General features: G+C 35.1%; 1 protein-coding gene and 1 non-coding gene across 2 annotated transcripts in view; one reads left to right on the top strand and one right to left on the bottom strand.

Annotated features, from left to right (window-relative positions):
• Window positions 1-20,554, top strand: part of LOC111506347 (lysine-specific histone demethylase Su(var)3-3) — a 327,809-nt gene that overhangs the window by 248,347 nt on the left and 58,908 nt on the right. The gene's annotated exons all lie outside the window — the stretch shown is intronic.
• On the bottom strand, window positions 10,603-10,674 carry TRNAA-UGC (transfer RNA alanine (anticodon UGC)). Its single transcript has one exon. It is a non-coding gene; the product is annotated as a tRNA-Ala (tRNA).

Genomic DNA, 20,554 nt, shown 5'->3' with positions numbered 1-20,554 from the left:
CTTCTCAAATAATATATCTTAGATTCTTCTTAGAAAATGATTTCATCAATCTAGTGATGTGAAATTTGGGGATGAAGATTATGTTAATGAAATCAGCTCTCGGTGAAACTATAGGATCTTCCAACAGGGAGTTCCCAACTTTGACAATTGATAACAGCCATCTTGTTGAAGCTACATCTGTCAAATCGATTGTCATTTTGAGTTTTTCAGTTCATTAATGGATCGACCAACACCCTTCAGAAACTGAAGGTAAACTACCATAGACAACGACGTGTTTTCGCTGAATGGGCTCTGGAGCAGTTGGCAACTGACCCTAATTTTCGTCGATAAATCATCTTCAGCGATGAGGCCCATTTCAGGATGAATGGATACGTGAACAAACAGAATTGTCGAATTTGGAACGATATCAGTCCACATGAGATCGATCCAAGAGCGTCCAATGCATCTCAAAAAAGGCTCTGTTTGGTTTGGATTTTGTGCTGGCGACGTCATCGGTCAATATTTCTTAGAGAACGACGTTGACCAGACCATCACTGTCAACGGAGGGTTCGATAGATCGATGATCACCAACTTTTTCTAGCCTGAATTGGATGATTTGGACACCAATGACATGTGATTTCAACAGAACGACGCAAAGCTCATACCACATTGAATATTCTACACGAACAATTCAAGAGCATGGTCATCTCACGTGAAGGACTTGGAATCTGTTTGCTGGCATGGTCCGGAGGAATGGCACAGCATGTCATGGCCTTTGAGAAAGTGACCAATGATGTTGGATGGGTTTTTGGCACATGTTCAACAAAAAAGGTCACATAAAAGCCGCAAACTGCGAAGAGCATTTCATTGCTGCAGCTGCATAGGGTCCAATCAAGTCCAATCAAGGAGTGATTTCCATAGACTAAGGAGCTCTATTATGTCTTTGACACCTTAGTCCTTAGTATATCGGAGTCACATGATAAATTTTAAGCTTTGTGGCGTCAGATGTAGGTCTTCCCAACCAGCAAAGTTGTTTTATAATTTCATGGTGTTGCAACAGTTTTATTTTATTAATATTTTATAATTACTTCCAAAATGCTAATCGATTGTATTAGATGATCGGTGAACACAATACAGTTGTAGGTAATAAAAGTGTTTAATAAATTTGTCATAGAAACGTTTATGAAATAAAATTAAAAAACCATTATAAAATAGTCAGGAAATTATCACAGAAACATTTTTAAAACTAACTTATAAAACTTATTTTCCTATAAAAGTAAATTGTTATGTAGCAGTTTTATAACACTTTTCTGGGAGATTTTTATGATAGTTATAAAACTATTTGAAGCTTATTTTATATCTGTTTCCTGTAGCTTTAATGAAATTATTTTATTAGAATGTTTTCAGACACTATTTTATTTTCATAACTATATTGTCACTTCAATGATAATTTCCCAACTACTTTATAGTATGGTATATTCACAACAATTCAAAAACACTAATATAACTGTTATAAAATTGAATTGCTTTTGCTAATATATATTTGCTGCCACCAAGAATAAAATGCAGCAATTAAGAACAACCAGCTGACATCGATTCCTAATCACAGCTTTGAAAAAATCTTTAAAATTTTAGTTGTGTTTAGTAAGAATATTTTTATTTAGTTATTCAAATGGGACACCATCGATATCGTGGTGGAAATTAGTTCTTCAGCAACTTCTAAATATTTGATTTTTATTGAGTATAAGTACCCCGTAAGTAAATTCAATATTTTCAAAGCACTGGGTTTAGTAAATCAACCTTTTTATTCACAATTTGGAGGACTGTAAAATACAAAGGGTTTGCACTTTCAAGTTTCAGTTTTTAGTTATCTATTTACAAAACCTGAATATTTTGTTCTGAGTGGAGCAGTTTCGTGTTACAACCCTTTAAATGACAAATTCAGGTAAAGCAAGGTATGCTTTACACAAAGTATTCAGAAGTAACTCCTCGAATAACTAATACCTACTGTCATATAGACGGTGTCCCATAAAAGATACATAACTCTGGATTTTTCACACTTTTTGTGACAACTTGTTTGAATGAAAATAACTCTGCTTGCTTTTTGGATTGCATAGAATTAATAATTTTTTCTTGTTCTGTATCGTCATTCTTCAGCATTCGTTCTAATAGTTCTTCAGCAATTTGGTAGGTCATCAAATGACTTCGTTTTAGTTTATACATCATTGTAAACCAACTGGCTTCGGGCATAGAATTGTTGATTCGTATAAGTTTATCAGCATCAATTTTTGGCCATGAGAGTTGGTTATTATTTACTCATGACGACGGAACTATGGTGAACATATATACCTAAAACGTAGATAAAATGGGTCAAATCCGGCTTCAAAAAAAAACTATAAACTGAAAATATAGGCCTGAATTATCAAATATCTGGTCAATTATTGAAGCTAATTAAAAGATATATTCTGACATCAAAAACTTACCCCTCATTTCCTCTAAACGCATGATAAATTATATATCAACAATATTTCATCGGCGATCATATAGGATATGTCTAATATTCACCACTAATTTAGCATTAGACAACGGATATTTATCATAAAAAAGGTAATATGTGATGAATATAAGTAATTTATATTATAAGAGTCACCAAAGTGTCGTTTCTTAGCAAAAATGTTGCCAACTAACTTATAACAATCACAATAGTTGTGTACAGCAGAGCCACAGCGGAGCAGAAAGGCAAACAAATATTAACAGGGCCGTATTCTGAGTATTCTGTGTAAAAAAACATCAAAATAACGGGGTGCTTAGTTGTGTTTCCAAAAAATATTTCATATAGAAATGAGTTGGATTGGAGTTCAGTTTTAGCAGCTAAACCATACAAGGTGATTCACGGAATTTTATCCATTTGGGAGTATCTACATTTCCGTTAATTTTGTGATTTGAGCGTATGCGTTCGCGTTCAAATTGTATGGGTTCGCTACCCGCTTTCTATAATTAATTCGTGACAATGTTCATATCCATAGGTTTCCGTTAGTGTAAATGCCTTTGATGTTGGGATGTGGACTGATTGATGTATGATCCATCTATTAAAAAAAAAATACGGTCGAAAATCTTAATAGTGGATCTAGAACAGTTTGGTGTTGGGAGAAAACTCCAGTAATATGATGTAACACTCTTGCAAAATACTTCTATATTTTTGATACATCGTAGCTTAGGGCCAAAAAAATATTGAAAACTCATTACTATAAATTATAATTCATTGATATATTTTGTCAATAACTAATAATCAGTTTTTATTGTTACTGTATTCAATTCTAATTCATCCTCAATTTTAGACACTATGATATGCATATATTAGTGTATTAATTAATACTTTCAATTTGATAATAACTCCAATGTGTGGATACTGTAGTGGATCTTTCTGTTTGTATTCGGAATATATAAATGAAAATAAATGATATCTCAATGGCGGCCATTTTGAGCATTTATTGGGGGTATATAATAGTTTTAGATTCAGTTCGAAGTACTTCAAATAGACGAAGAAATGACTTGGTGTTACATAAAAAAAACTTTCTGAAAGCTTTTTGAGTCGCCCTGTCGATAGGAAATACTAAAAAATACTTCAAACTATCCTACCTGACCTAGTGCTTCAATTTTTTTCTTGCGAAAAACAGGAAAAGGTTATTATAATGGTTAAAACCCGTCGTTTAGCCTTTATAATCGATGAAACATTTTAGCCAAAACATCAAAGACAGATAATATTTATCCGAACTATGTGTGAGAAATCTTTTATTCATACAAGCACTTTTGTAGAAACTAATAGCTTTAAAAGTAGTCCGACTCTGCCGCAATACCATCACTCCCAGAACTAAGTGTTTCTCAACAGTTTTATAGGGGTAACATAGTAGCTAAAATACATTGAAATGCCTGCTACTAATACCAATTTATTTTATAGAACAACGCCATTTTAAATAATAGCGATCCGGGATACTGAAATTAGATGAATTGAAAATATGAAATACCGCACATATACTGATATTCACAGCTGAAAAGTACATAAATATTATAACATTATATTATTTAGAATAAAGTGAGTAAAGTTTACGACCAGAAAATCAATACGTTGACAGAGTGAATTTTTGTATAATTAATAATTTTACCGACAACATTTATACATGAGTGGCGCGCTTAAGTTTTGCTAATAATAGGCTATATATTTGTCAATAAAATTTCATTTGCAGTAAAAATATCAATCTTTGAAACACAAACAATGTCTTTATAAGTTTTATGAGTGCAGAAGTGAAATTTTAAAATGGCTTCACCCTTTCTATTTGTTAGTTTTCAGTTACTTCTTGCGTCTTCAAGAAAACATTTTTAACACTTTTTCATTTTATTGTTATCGTTTTCGGCTGTATTATATTTTATAACGCCTACTTGGAACTACTAAAAAAACTCTTATAAAATCGTCTCCTGATTATTTTATGTGTCGCAAAAGTGCAATAAGGGAAGTCTTTATAAAACTACTTTTTAAGAGTGTTAGACAAATTTTATAGTAACTGCCAAAATGTTTATAAAACTGTTTTGTAGTGTTTGTAAAAGGCCTTACAAAATATTGATAATGACTATAATGCTTTATAAAACGGTGCCAATTTCCTATTTATATCATTTTTATAAACACTTCGAAAACATTTCTGTGAGGAATGTAGTTTTATAATTTGTTTCTCCGAAACGTTTCCGCAACTATTATAAAATACTAAATTGCTAGTTGGGTTGTAGCAAATCTCTTAGGTCTCATGTGGGATGAATATGCACTAAGAGAGTAAAAAGGAAAACGTAAAATTGACTGAAAAATAAAATTTTTAAAATTGAAGTAGGTTTACATGAATATGAGAAAATATTATGCAACAAGTATAATCTGATCTGAAGTTGCATAATATCCCAGTTTTGATATCCAGATGGGAAAACTTGTATATTTTTTTTTGCAATATTATGATGCTTGTGAATGTCCATTTAATAGGAAAACGTATTTTCAACAAATTTTACGACATGTACCGATCTTTCTATCTGGAGAGAGTAAACATTTAAATATTTTTCTATTTTATGCTGCACGTTTCATTTTCATCAAACCAACATAAGATTTCATCTTCGTCATGTACCGGGTTTTGTTTACGTCCTACGCTTCATGAAATAAATGCTGCACTTAGTTGTCGTACGTTTCTATCGTCTTTCAAAGAAACAAATTGGAACCAAAAATCTAAAACATCATTCGAATTAATACTGTTCAGTATCTTCTACACCTGAAATACGTTTTCATATGTTTATTTTTTCATCGAATTTTGGATATGCCTATGCATAGATATTCTTGGGAAAAATTATCATTTATAAACGGTAATTTAATTTAAAGGAAAAGCCGTGCCTTATCCAAGACATTAATATAAACCATTACATTATATTGAAAATTCTCGAACTACCGTTTATTCTATTCTATGGTATATTTTCAATGCGTGGGAAAATATTTTTAATAGACATTATCATTATATATGATTTTATTAAACTGAAACGTGTGTTTCACTTTACAAGGGCTTCCTCAGACGATTTCGATACACAGTGAGTCACAATTTTGTTATGAATCCTTTGTTTGATTTTACTTATTATTTCTTTTGATTATATGAATATGAATGGCATAAATATTATATGACTGAAAGTTCTTTCATCTCCAAAGTTGATTCTTTTTCAAAATTGATATTCATGTTGATGTCTCAGAGAGAATTTCTAATTTTGCTTATGTCCAACATGGATGGTACAGATGGTACATTGCTTCCATTCTAACCTTAATTAATTTTCATTTCGTCCAAATGCCCACCCAAAACTCGTATGTTTCATTTCCTCCTGGTATTTCAGTATTTATCGATTGTCACCGGTAAAATAAATTATTAAGCAATAGCCATAAATTTTCCGGCAATAAAGCAGAACAAGATGAATGCCACCTTAATATCTTGTTATAAAGTTGATTACAAATTTCTTTCCGGACGTTAAAATATATCTCGGGGAAGGTGTGTTCGTCACAAATATTTATTTTCATAATTGACAAATTCTTATTTATTATCCTATCAACATAGAGTCGCCACCACATGAATATCGTCTTGCCACACTCGAGGATTAACTGTAAATATCTTCATCGTGGATCCGATTCTAATGATAGGTAGTTTAGATCCTGCATAGAGATTAATATCCGAAATATTTTTTATATTCTTTTCATTCGATTCTTCATCTGGGATTTTATTTTAGCGTTGATAACTGGTTACTGAGTTACTACTTTATATAGTTGAAAATTTGTACGAGTGAGAAATGTCTCACTGACAATGGTCGAGTCATGGATATAGTCAAGAAAGGTCAACCACTTGGGCCCTTATCTCAATCTATAAGAGTGATTACCTAGTCGAAACATCCCAAATGGTTTCGTTTTGAAAATTCATCTGTTTTTTGGCAATAAACGTTCGTTTGCCATGCGAAAATAGGAAAACGATAAGTAAAAATTGAAATGAAAGAATTAACATAAAAAACCCAAGCAGATGGATAATTTGGACGACTGCTCGATAATGCAGTTATAAAAAGTTTCCTACAAAAAATGTATAATACAAAATAAAAATCAATAAAGAAATTAAATGTTTCTAAACTAAATAGTTGTAGGAAAAACCCTACAGTACCCCGTTCAAATTGCCTGCCCTGTTTTCGTTCAAAACCTCGTCAAGCTGATCATGATCCAGCTACCTGATTGCAGCGTTATGTCTTTGCGACCTTTTTCATAAATGGGAGTCGACTACTGCGGCCCACTTTTTAGGGAGAAACGATTCCGTAATCGGAACAAAATCAATGTCTACGTTGCAGTTCATATTTGAATGGTTCCCAAGGCTATCCATTTAGCCTAATCCAAGGCTATCCATCCAGAAGCTTTATTGGCTAGTCCTCAGCGCTTTCTTGCTAGAAGAGAAAAGTTTCCTGAGTTTTTTCCTGCACGGCTAACTGTGAATTGCAAGCTTTATTCAAGTCACCCGATTACCAAATCGCTATAAATCAATATTTTGCTAAAGAAAGAATCATTTGCGTTTCATACCACCCGAAGCTCCTCATTTTGGAAGACTTTGGGAAGCTGCGGTCAAATCTTTCAAGCAACATTTACTCCGCATTGTTGGAGATAGATTGTTCACATATGAGCAATTAGAAATCTATATGATCGGGATTGAAGCGATATTGAACTCTCGTCCTTTATCTCCTTTATCCTCGGATTCCAACGACCTTTTGCCTTTAACTGCTGGTCACCTCCTCACTGGTGGTCCATTGACAAGCTGTATAGAGGTCAACTTCACGACATTCACTCTCGTCCTTTATCCCCTTCATCCTCGGATCCCAACGAGTTTTTGCCTTTAACTGCTGGTCACTTCCTCACTAGTGGTCCATTGAAAAGCTGTCTAGAGGTCATCTTCACTGACACCGACTCTCGTCCTTTATCCCCTTCATCCTCGGATCCCAATGACCTTCTGCCTTTAACTGCTGGTCACTTCCTCACTGGTGGTCCATTGACAAGCTGTCTAGAGGTCAACTTCACTGACACTGACTTTCGTCCTTTGTCCCCTTCATCCTTGGATTCCAACGATTTTTTGCCTTCAACTGCTGGTCACTTCCTCACTAGTGGTCCATTGACAAGCTGTCTAGAAGTCAACTTCACTGACACTCCATCCAACTGAGTATCTGTCTGGCAAAATGCGCAGAAATTAAAGCATCAGTTTTGGAATCGCTGGCATGAAGAACCATTATATAACCTTATTAACTGGCATAAACGTTCTGAATCGACTGGCAGGATTCAAGTTAGAGATTTAGTTCTGATCCATGAAGACAACATTCCACCACTGGTTTGGTACATTGTGAGAATCACTACAATTTATCCAGGAGAGGAAAACATTGTTGGTGTAGTGACTTTGAAAACCAAGAATGGCGAGTACAACTGTTGCACCAAGAAACTTTGCCTTTAACCCTTCAAATAACGGCTCCACTTGGATAGTTCAAGATTGGCGGCATATTCGGTCTCAAGCCTCTACCATCAAAATATTGTTTTTCACTACGAAAAAGCCACAGTGATGTCGAAACATGTCGTGATATGTTTTTTGGAAATGAAGTTTGTGAAGATCAAATCGTTGGGTGTAGTTTATGAAAATTCACCTTATTTTTTTAACAGACCTCGTATATCAGAAGAAATTATTAAAATTGTAGCAGACTGCTCAATTTGCCATTATCTGCACAGCAACTGTATCTAAATAAACCTCCTTCACTTCTAACGATGTTGGTAAATGAGAAGCAACCACAGTACTATTGTCGAGCAGATCAATTCCATACCATAAAAAGCCTAATCCGTTATACACTCTTCGGATGGTCATTATTTCCGATCTCATTTCTCAGCAATTGCGGAATGTTTGTATTTGTTTATCATTCTCGTTTAATGTCTGTTATTCTATTCACGGTGTATAACTGGGCCATGTTTTATTGCAGGTATTGTTCCACGAACATTAAAATGTATCATTTTACAATCAAAACTGAGCCCTCGCCTGTGAATACGGAATCTAAGCATTGATTATACGCACGACTGACCGCGCATTCGTTTCTATTTTCTTTTCTTTCTTACGTTATAGACCAGTCAATATCTGCAGAATATCATTTCCCGATGAAAGCACTACAGGAAAATATTTAAGACGCTCTAAGAGCAGTGCCTGCACGAAAGTAGAGGTTCACGTTAGATTTGAATCGCTGAAGATTGACTTCATTTGGAAACACGTTCTCAGGAAGTTAATTTCACATACACGCAGTTCTCCATATGAAAGAGTTCCTGAGCAGTGAAGTTCGAGGTGTACTGAGGTGAACCTCAAAACGATGAGTAGTCACAATCCGTCGCGTATTTCTGATATGATCCGCAATTGGTGAAATCAAATGTTCCAAGTCCCTTGAATAACTCCCGTGAAGTAGGTATCTATAAAAAAGAGACACATCCCAATCTTTCTTCGATGTTCCAGACTATAAAGGTTGCAAATGATGTTCGAGTCTCCAATCACGTGGATGGCTCTTTTCTGAATGGAATTCAGCTGATCAAAAAACTTTTTAAGTTTGAGTAACGACCCGTCGAAACAGAATAATTGCGAGTAGCGAAAAATGTTGTAACTGGCATTCTATTTTTCACCGGGACATGTGTATGAAAAGCAATTCCCAACGAATATTTCTCATTCGAAAATTTCAAAATTGGTCACTTATTTAAAAGAAGTTATCAACTTTTACGACCTTTAACCGTGCAGCTAACTGATGAGGAAAGATCTGACTGCAACAACTGCAAATTCCTGACCAACTCAAGCGTTTTCCTTTGATCCATCACCTTACCCTAGTTAGTTCAAAATTTGAATTGAAGGGGTTATATTTTTAGGAGTGATTAATTTTTAGGAAAGAAAGTTTTGGGCTTTCTACTACTCCATCTTGTATTTTCTATAATGTTATCCAATTTGGTACTGAAGAGCCTCATGGCAAGTGTCATACGGCGAAACATCGCTGTATACCAGTGAGGATGACAGTGTTCCATGTAAGTGCAATTTGTTTCATTTAAAGTGGAACTCATGTGAATGATATCTGACTTTATTCCACAACGAATGTTTGAAATACAAACTGAGTAGAGAAAAGTATCTTCTGTATAATTCAGAGTTCATATAGAAGTATTTGTTTCGAAAGAATTTTTTTCTTTGGTGTAATTCAATGTTTTTATGAAAGTATCTGTTTCAGGAGGACTTTTATTCAGTTTATGTCTTAAAGTTACTTTTTGCATGATCTACACATCCATGTATAGAGTTACCTATTTTCAAATTGATTACTTCCTTCCTTTCTTTGGAAGATTCCCTCATATTTTTTGTATCGAGATGGAGTAGTAGAAAGCCAAAAACTTTCTTTCCCAAAAATGATAATATTATTCTTTGAAAGGCATTCTTTATGGAAGAGTCAATGTTTCTTGCTGGCTTTTAGGTATTTGACCTGCCAGAATAGTTTTTTCAGGAAGTTTTAGGAAATCACGAGTAATTTCGTTTCCATTTTCGAACCCCAAAAAATCAATTGTGAAGAAACTTCAGAAGGAAACACGTTTATTTCCGTTGGCAAACGTCAAATAATATTGACTGGTCTATTACCTGAATCATAACTAACAAATGCCATTTTTTTGTTTGCTCCTCAGTATAGAGACAATATACACTTTTTTAGATACTTCGAATGAACTCGCTTCTAGTTATAAAAATGAGATGATGGAAATGAGATCGTTCTAAAACGAATCAAACAGGTTTATGTGTTGTAAATCGATATTATTTTTGTCAGTTGTCTACAACTTGCTAGAACTCATTCGTCTGAATATAATCGATGTATGTTTTGGTAGTTTTTCAATACAACTTTTTCAACTTTCAAACTTGTTTTGTTTAATATAATTCACGTTTCACCTTTCTACAGAAAAAATGGAAATATTATTTGGTTCACGTTCAAACCATATAATTGATGGATTGTAATTTAATTCATTATGATATGTCAAAGATCAAAAGAAAAAAAAACTGGAGATGCGGGGGATCGAACCCCGGGCCTTTCACATGCAAAGCGAACGCTCTACCACTGAGCTACATCCCCATATATTAAATGTGGTATTAGAAATACCATGTAATTTTTCAATATGCTAATCTGACATCTAAAACGGCGTGAGAAGGGTGATATCAAAATAATTTCCAAAAAACTGGTGTCAATTGAAACTGGAATGAATCAATATTAGAACGCAACCGCAGCAGAACCTGTTGCTAACATAAATTCCTAAGATTCGGAATAGTTTGCAAGAAAGATTTCAGTTATTTTAATCAACATAAATAATTTTCCAAAAATGAACAGATATCGAATATGTTCATAAAATCATGGACAGGATCAAGCAGAACAGAAAAATGAAGCTGAAAATTTCACCAGAGTTATGGTGAATAATTAGTGATTATATCAAATTAATCTTTTCGACGAGAACCAGGTCAATTCAGTACAATCGGAAACATTTACTCCAAAGAGAGTTGTAGTTTTCAAAATCACAAAATATTAATTTTTTTTATTGTCCAGACTTCGGGGTAATTACCTTTTTGCTTTCATTGATCTGCCTCTCTAATTCTCTGCCACTATAATTCTAAGTAAAAGTCCTTTAATTTTCTAATTTTTCTATAATGACAGAAAAGTGTCAGCAAAATTTTGAAAAAAGAAGCAAATGATATTACTGGAGTTTTTTCCCAACACCAAACCGTTATTTTAACACCTCGACACGTGTTTCGATCACCAAGTGATCATCTTCAAGATGAAGATTACACTTGGGTGTTGGGAAAAAACTCCAGTAATATCCATTACTACACCAAAGGTTCCAAACAGTGCACCACAAAAAGCAAATGAATTGAATCGGGTGTAAAAGGTGAGTATTGCATATTTGAACTAAAAAAATGTATGGAATACCATTTAACTATTAAAAAACATTTAGATTGGTTTTGTGATGAGCCTGAAATCAGTTCGATAATTATTATCATGAACAATGTAGATAATATTCATCAAATAACGGGTCATCAGTCCATCCATAATTCGATAATAATCTTCTCCTTCGAAATACAAGTCACATAAATGTTTTTATTTTGTTTTCGATCCTCTACTATCTATTCGTGTAATTGCCTTTGTTTTTATACAAATTGACTGAAATTATACTATATACGCTCTAGGAATTTCTGAAATTACCTACTTCTTTTCATAGTAAAACATATTCCGTTAGGTGGTTTTGTTCACTCCATTGTCTTTTGGCCGTTATTGCCATGAATACAACTGGCACGCTCATAGTGAAAGCATGAAAAATGATTACCACAATGTTTTTTATTAATGGAAAACTAATTCAGTACATGTAATTTTTGCAAAATGCATTTTCCTTTAAAAAACCAACTCTCAAAATCAATTCAATAAGTTATGACAGAGAAATCCAAAGCGGTTGAAAAAATACAAATTGGCTTCAATATTACATGAAGTTCGAATATTTATTAGGTGTTACTATCTTCAATGATGAATATTTGAAACAATTTACATCCGATAATCTTTCTTCCTCAATTATATTTTGTAATTGCGCTTACGTGAAAAAAAGATCAATGTTTATTATATTGCTTTCAAGTTCGAAACGTTTTTTTCAGTTTTATTAAATTTCAAGATTTTCCATCTAACGTCTAACTCTGTAACGAATAATAATCTCCTATTAGTGTATAAATAATAAATTAGAATATTTTCTCTCTTCCAAGCATTATTTTGGAAAACGTTCCATGTTTCGTATTACACCTTTTTCATTCATTTCTTCTATTTGCTATTTTATGGTATCTAGATTGATGCTGAAGAGGCAATAAGGCAAGTGTCTTATTCCGAAACATCGATGTCTGCCATTAAGGATGACAGTAATTTCACAAACTACACCTAAACGATTTGATCTCCACAAACTTCATTGAAAAAATATATCACACATGTTTTGCTAAACATTAGCTTTTTCAAGTGATTAATCATTAATCACTTGAAAAAGCATCAAGTAATGGCCGAGTCAATCAGAAAAACAAAAGAGTGACAGTATTCCATATTAGTGAAATTTGACCTCTTTCATATACTACATTGTGAATCTTTCCTATGAATGATATCTGATTCAATGCTATAACGAATGTTTGGAATACAAACTAAAAAGAATAAAAATTTTTATGAATAAACCAATATTCATATAAAAGTAGTTGTTTCAAGATGGGTTTCTAGCTCTAACAGTTTGTGTCTGAAAGTTACTTATGTGCATGATCTACACATTTTTGTATAGAGTATTTTTTTCAGAAATGTATTGCTTTCTTTCTTCCTTTGGAAGATTACCCTCATTTTTTTTATAAAGATGGAGAAATAAAAAGCCAAAACATTTTTTTCCCATAATAAATTCAGTTTTGTTCTACATCTCTAATTCTTGTGAATCTGTTTGTGGGAGAGAAGCATTTTCAATCTGTTTCCAGTATTCATACATGGCTCCATAATTTGTTCGAGAGAGTTATTCACTTGTCCTGGTCTAGAGAAACAAATATTACTTTCTCTTTCGCGAGGACATAATTTTCCTAATACCCACATCAAAGTTATATTATTTTTCCCTGTCTGTTGTCTAAGGAAGATTCTGCAGCCTCAAATCAGTTCAGTCTCACCATCAGAGTTTTCAGTGCTGTTAGGCTGTCTGCTAAAATGTAGATCGTTGCACCACGAGTGTCTCTGGTGAAATAATACCTGAGAACATGTCTCTTCAGCAAGCAGATCTGCCTATAGGATATAGGGGGAGACTTGGGATCTTGACCCTGTCTTATTGGCGGAATTGTCTGTATTGACATTATTATATCTGGTTCGGAGACATTTATCTTCTTGGAGAAAACCGATGCCTGTGTTTTTGTGGCTTTGAATGGAACTTGTTTACTTTCACCCCAATTGGAGATCACTTCTAGATCCTCCTTAAGATATGCAATCTCTTGCTGGGGGTGAAGATGTGCCTCCGTACACGATGTCCTGGAATACAAATGGAATGACGAAACAAGTATGCTGTCGTCAGCAAAGCAACATATCGAATTCTTGGTATTTTCCAATAAGTAGTTGCTATACAATAAAAAGAGTGTTGGAGCCAATATGGATCCCTGAGGAACACCAACGTTGATGGTGAAAGTATTCGAGAGATATCAATCGACGGCCACTTGCAGGGAACGTTCTTTCACGAAGCTGGAGAGCCATACACAGAAATGATCCGGCTAGCCATAGCATCGAGGTTTGGCCAGCAAACCCTCATGTCACATACATACGGTCAAAGGCCTAAGAAATATCAAGCGCAATAGCTCTTGATTCTCCATGTTTCCTGCGTTATTCTAAATATGGGTGACATACGATAGAAGGTCGCCTGTTGATCTCTGTTTCTGAAAGCCATATTGATGATTGCTCAAGATGTTCAAACCTCCCAAATATTCGAGGATATGGTGGTTTACGACTTTCTACATGATTTTTGATATCACTGATAGCAAAGCGACTGGTTTATAGTTATTTGGAAAAAATTTCTTCCCCTTTTTGAGAATAGGCTGAACGCGAGCAATCTTCCAAGAAGAAAAAACCCCTTTCTTGTAAGATATGTTGAAAAGTCTGCAAAATACTGGTGTGAGTTCATTTGCACACTTTTCAAGTAGGATGACGGGTACTTCATCAGGGCCAGATGTCTCGTTGATTTAAGCTGTTCCAAAATTCGCCGGACTAGACGCTGTCTAAAAGTAATTTCCGGTATTGTGGATTCTAGTGTGGGAATAGTGGATTGTTCAGCTAGTAGATTTGCTTTTTCTAAGGCTGTTGTTGCAACTGAACCATCCGCTTTTGTTAGTGGTGGAATTGTGGATTTTGTAAAGTTCTGATTAACGGCTTTAGCTACAGATCAGAAGGATCTAAACCCGTTGGAATTGGCAAGCAGTTGAATTGAACCTGATTACTGTCACCTCAATTCGAAATAACCTCTAGATCCTCATTAAGATATGCAACCTCCTGCTGCCGGTCAAGATGTGCATCCTGGAATCTGATGTCGTGGAATCGATGTCCTGGAACCCAAATGGAATGATGAGATAAGTATGCTGTCGTCAGCAAATCAATATATTGAATTCTTGTTTTTTTCCAATAAGTCGGTTATATACAATAAAAAGAGTGTTGGAGGCAATATGGATCCTTGGAGAACACCAGCGTTGATGGTGAAAGTATTCGAGAGATATCCATCACTAATGGATCTGTGATCGCTGATAATTCTAAATGAAAAGTAACTATTCCATAGATATTTGGAAGATTGTTTTTGCCTTTTCGAGACTGACGTCTACCGGTTTCTCAAAGCAAAGGAAATCCCTATTTTGAAGAATCTATAAGTCATAGGTGGAAGTTAGTTAGTGAGAATTTGTTCAGTCGTAACAAACTTTCACCTGACCACGAGTCACATACCCATAACTATGACTAAAAAATAAAAATGAACTGGTGTATTTTTACATGACAGGAACAATGAGGGTCATGTAGATGGAATCAAATGGTCATTATTACCGGAGTATGCACGAGTTTCGTTCAAGTAGCTTGCCATTGTCAATATCTTGGTAGGAAATGTTCGTGAACACGCTAAAATAAAACAGGTCCTATCAGATGTATCGACTTATAATCGTACATCGAGTAACGAAATCGTTGCGCTGGATTCCCAGTATTCTCTCTTCTTCGTCTTATAAGACTTTCGCGTGTGCATTATTGCTGGATATGAATTTCTATATTTGCAAAGTCTTCGTCACGACATCGGAGCTTGTGTTTTGCGTTCACGGTTACTATTCGCTTATTTCTTTCTCATTCTGCTAGTCCAGGAAAACTGGACTTTTAGATGTAACTGTTTTCTCCTTCAAAGAGGAAGTGTAACTAGTTTTGATCTATTCCGATCGTATGTGCTTCTGTAACTTCATACCTCGATAAATATTTATTCCACTGTCTACTGACCGATAGACAATTTTGGCATTTGGCAATGATAGTGTTAATGAACGCACTGTTCGACGTTGGTTTGCGAAATTTCGTTCCGAAGATTTTAGTCACGAAGAGGAACCCAAATGGTCAACCCACCGTTATCCAGGGCAAGGATTTGAGGGCCCTGGTGGAGACTGACCCGTGACAATCGGTCCGTGGGATGGCGAAGAACTAACTGGGCGTCAGCTCCTATGCGGTTGTAATAACTGCCATTGCGATAGTAACATGAAATATTATTTCATTCATTGAGATCGAGGTCGATCACATCTTTCTTCGGTGTCGATATTTTTCCAGTTGAAAAAGCGCTGAATTACTTTATGACTGTCGGACCTTCGAGCGTCGTTGTGGTCATGTTAAATTTGAGCTAGTGTAAACAAATGAATATGATCATATGCTTGGGAAAGTTAAGAAAAACGCTGAGATGACATTTTTGTGGCTAGCGTTGTTGACGCGAAGGCTTGGGAGAGTTTTTGCGGGGAGACACTTAAAGTCTGTCACCGGATCTCGTCGAGACGAGATCGGGGGTCTCATCCCTCAGCCTCGAAGGCCCTAAATAGGGGAGTTAATTTGTTTGTAAGCGCGTGGTGCGAAATTTAAGTAAAATCGGTAGTGAAATCATAAACCGGTGATGGGTACAGGGGAGTTCGAAATTAAAGTGTTGGTGTTGAAAACACACCGGGTCAACGGAACCGATGGTTGACTATGAACCACCCAAAGAGGCGTTATGTGAGTGTTTATTTTTTTTACTAACCAATTGACGTTTAGAGAGAGTTCACATATTATTTTGTCTGAATCCACTGTCTATTTGCAAAGAGGTTACATATTTTTGGGTTCCTAGTGCTGATTGTTTAGCTAGAATCAATAACACAATTACAAAAAAGGACGAGAATTTAAAGTTATACACCACTCTCCCTAGTGTAAAAGTAAAACTAAAAGTATTTTTTACTGAATGGGTGCATGTGTAGTTATTCAACAGGTTAAATTAATAGTAAATATCAGGGTCAAATTGGCGGCATTTCCTTTGTTCTAGTTTCTTTTATTCTATATAATTTTACATTTTTTTCTGTTATAAGATTTTACACGTTGTTTTTTTATTATTTTGTCCGTGGAGTCGTTTTTCTACTTATTATACTTTATATTTGAAACCTTGGACTTTCATTTTCTCTTGGACTGAGAAAAACACCATCCTCGTAGAGTAAGATGAAGTTAAGAGAACAAAAACGAATAAGAGACTTTATGTCAATCTATCGAGAAGAGAATAGTGAATGAAAAGCATTTTAATTGAGATTAAAATTCAGTTCTGGAACCACATAATGAGAGAGAATATAAGTAGGTATACCAAATGGTCAGATTTCAAAAAGACTGGCCTTCGTGCGTTCGGCTGTGCTATAGGCTTATGACTTTTCAGTGTTAGGAGATTGTGTGTATGTTGTCTTGTGTTATGATGTCTTATGTTGTGTTGTCATATGTTGTCATGTATTCCTCTTGTTTTTTTTGTTTTTCCGTTGGTCCATTGGAGTGGTCCGGGTCCGTTGCGGTGGTCAGTTTTAACATGAATCCAGGTTGTTGGGCCGGGGATGGATGTCCGAATTCAGCTCCTTCCAGGACGTAGCTGTCCGCTTTTTGATTTCCAGTGGGTAATCCTCTAGGATATCTTGGATCAGCATTGACGGATCTTCCATTGCTCCCAGGAGTCTTGCTGGGGGAAACGGAAGCTTCTTCCTTCTGGGTCCCTCACGGGTAGTCCAAGGTGTGGTCAGCGTGTTGATGGCATCGGTGTTATTGCTGTTGAACGTTCTTGTTGCATATCGTCCTTGAAGTTCCTGAAGTCGTAGGTTGATTGGTGTAGTATTTATTAGGTTGTATAATGTTTGAGATGGATAGCGGTACGGGAGGTTGTGGATATTGCATATAATTCTTTCCTCGGTTGTTAGGTAGCGGTGGAATTGTTTCGGGGGGAGCGTGCAGTATATCATGGCTTCATAATCTACAATTGGTCTGATAAACGTATTGTATGTGTGTAGGAGGGTTTTACTATCGCATCTTCCTAGCTTGCACCTCAATGCTTTTGGTAGGTTTGCTCTCTTCCGGCTAGTAAAACGATCCTTTTTGGAGTGTCAAAAAAGACTATGGTGACTGTATGGTAGTCAGCGCTTGTGTGATTCACTATAACTTTCTGCCATCGCACCAAACCACTACAGCAGAGTCCTATCGTGAGGAAATTCGTTTCATAAATCAACGTCCGAATATTAAACAAGTTGCTCGTCACCCACCATACTCCGCAGACCTCTCGCCAATCGACTACCTTCATTTTAAGCAGTTCGATAAGTGTCTTACCGGTAGAACCTTCGCCAATCAGGAACCTGACAAAAACGTCTTTCGTCGACTTACTCGAATCCTGAGCACGCATTTTTATAATAACGGAATTAATCGACTTGCGTTACGTTGGCAAAAGTGCACTGATTCAAATGACGCTCAGTTCGATTGATTTGAACAGTATTCACTGAGATATTACAGTTTCAAGTAGACTCATAAAAACGGACAAAACTTTTTGAAACAACCTATGTCGGGTTTGTTGGCAGTGCGGTCTGCAAGTTTCTATAGTTGATGTTTCGTCTTTAGCTGCGTAGACATTTTAATTTCATTATATGACGGTCGTAGCATTTGTAGACGGTCGCGTTCAAAAACCTACAGATCACATTTTCATACATATGTGTCAGAAATCCCAGAGAGTGAAAGTAATTTTTGTCAAATCACAAAATAATTGAGCTATAGATACAAATTTTATAGTGATAAATTGCAAATATCAAAACTTAAGTATTGAGTAGAATGATCTGTTAGAATGAGAATGAAAAATGAAATTTCTGTAGCAGGAATATTTCTGAAGCCTTCTAAGAATAGCCAAAATGAAAGTAAAAATTCACGGCGTCCATTTCAAAAATTATCAAGATTTTTGTCCTAAATATTCAACTTGAAAAAAATTGTTGATTGACAAAAGCATGATGAGAATGAGAAGAAGCGCGATTCATTTTTAGGCCTGCAAATTATTTTTGATCAACTATGTACCAGGCACCTACCTAACTATTTTTCATTTCTCAATATTCATATTTATTGGGTTCATAATTAATGCAAAATGGCATTTGCGAACTAGTCTCTCATGATGTGTATCTTTTAGAAATTCAGATATAAACGGAATGATTTTGTCATCGATTTTATAAATGAATCATTACTGCTATAAGTGTGGTAGTATCAGCCCATTTCTGGATAAATGGGTATGTGAACAAACAAAATTGTCGAGTTTGGAACGATACTAATCCATATGAGGTCCAAGAGCGTCCAATGCATCCCAAAAAAGTCACTGTTTGATGTGGTAATCGGTCCATATTTATTTGAGAACGACGTTGGCCAATCTGTCACTGTTAACGGCGAGCTCTAAAGGTCGATGACTACCAATTCTCTTCTTCCACCAACGACATGTGGTTTCAACAAAACGTCGCATGTTCATCTCACGTGGAGGTGATGTGAACTGACCACCGAGATCGTGCGATTTGAATCCGCTAGAATTTTCCATGCTTCATTTGTTTTATTTACATTTTGAAGATATGAAGCGCCTAATGAAAGACTCTATGTATCACCGTACCAGACAACTAACTGGTTCAATGTTGAGTCGCAATAATTTTTTCCCAACTTCAACTTTAATGGCTCGTAATTTCATTTATGGATATAATAAATAAGACAGGACCCAGAACAGATCCATGTGGTACGCCTACCTTTATTTAATGTTTCACATATAAAACATGCAACTTAAGTTACCTAATGTCCGTCATCATCGTTATTGATTTTTCTATCGCTTTTCAAATAAAACTCTTAGGTATTGTGGCTGGCGTAATAAGTTACTTGCATAGTCCGTTGCATTCGACTCGATATATTCCTCAGTCAACAATTTTGGAGTAGGCGTTATTATTCGGTACAATGTGTTGTATATTTATTGGCCGAGGTGAAAAATTGTCGAGGAAACATGTGTGAGAGGCGAGAAGAATGAATCATATATTTAAATGAACAAGATTTGTCCTATATGTAGATTAGATGTGAGGTGTTTCGTGGAATGTTATTCATACGGATTGAAATTATCTTGAGCGGTTGGCAGTTACTCTAGGTATTTTTTTTAAGATTTCGAAAATCTGTGCAGGCTGATATTAATTTTCACTTTTTGTCAGATGTTTTTCCAGTCATTAAAATGCAAGAAACAACAAAAATCAGTATCGCATATTATACAGGGTATTCTAGTAAAATTTTGTAATGATCACTCTTTCTTTGATTTCTCATGCACTGTTTGGAACTTTTGGTATACTTTTGGTATTACTGGAGTTCAATCCAAACACCCAACGGTTATTTTCAACACCTCGACACGTGTTTCCATCACCAAGTGATCATCTTCAGGAGACAGATTGAACTAAATTATATACAGTATTGTCCTTATTCATGAATGAATGAATGAATGTTGTTTATTGATAGTAAATGGACATACTAAAGTAATACACGATAAATACAATAAACATTACAATGAACCAACAGAAGTTGTTGAGAGCTTCAACAACTTGTACGTGGTAACACAACACATAATTAATTTTTTTAATAAATTTAGTACACTAAACACAATATTCTATCACATAGGTTGTATATAAGTATATAAGTAAAATAATGAAAATTGAAAGATTTATATAACAAACAAGAAGAATAAAAGGTGAAATTTGAATAGTAGAAACATCACAGCATCATTTAATTATAGTTTACCAGTATTATCTTGACAATCCACTCAACGATGTGTAGCCATATTTATGATTATTATCATTATCATTATTATATCTCAATCAACTCACGAATCTCTCTCCTGGATCTACTTCTGATATGAGCAATGAGGATCCTTTTGAATTTTCTCACA

Source organism: Leptinotarsa decemlineata, unplaced genomic scaffold, assembly GCF_025532065.1.
Source record: "Leptinotarsa decemlineata unplaced genomic scaffold, Ldec_3_MD MMD2_tig00000576_RagTag_RagTag, whole genome shotgun sequence".
Lineage (NCBI taxonomy): Eukaryota > Metazoa > Arthropoda > Insecta > Coleoptera > Chrysomelidae > Leptinotarsa > Leptinotarsa decemlineata.
This window is presented reverse-complemented; position numbering and strand designations above follow the sequence as displayed.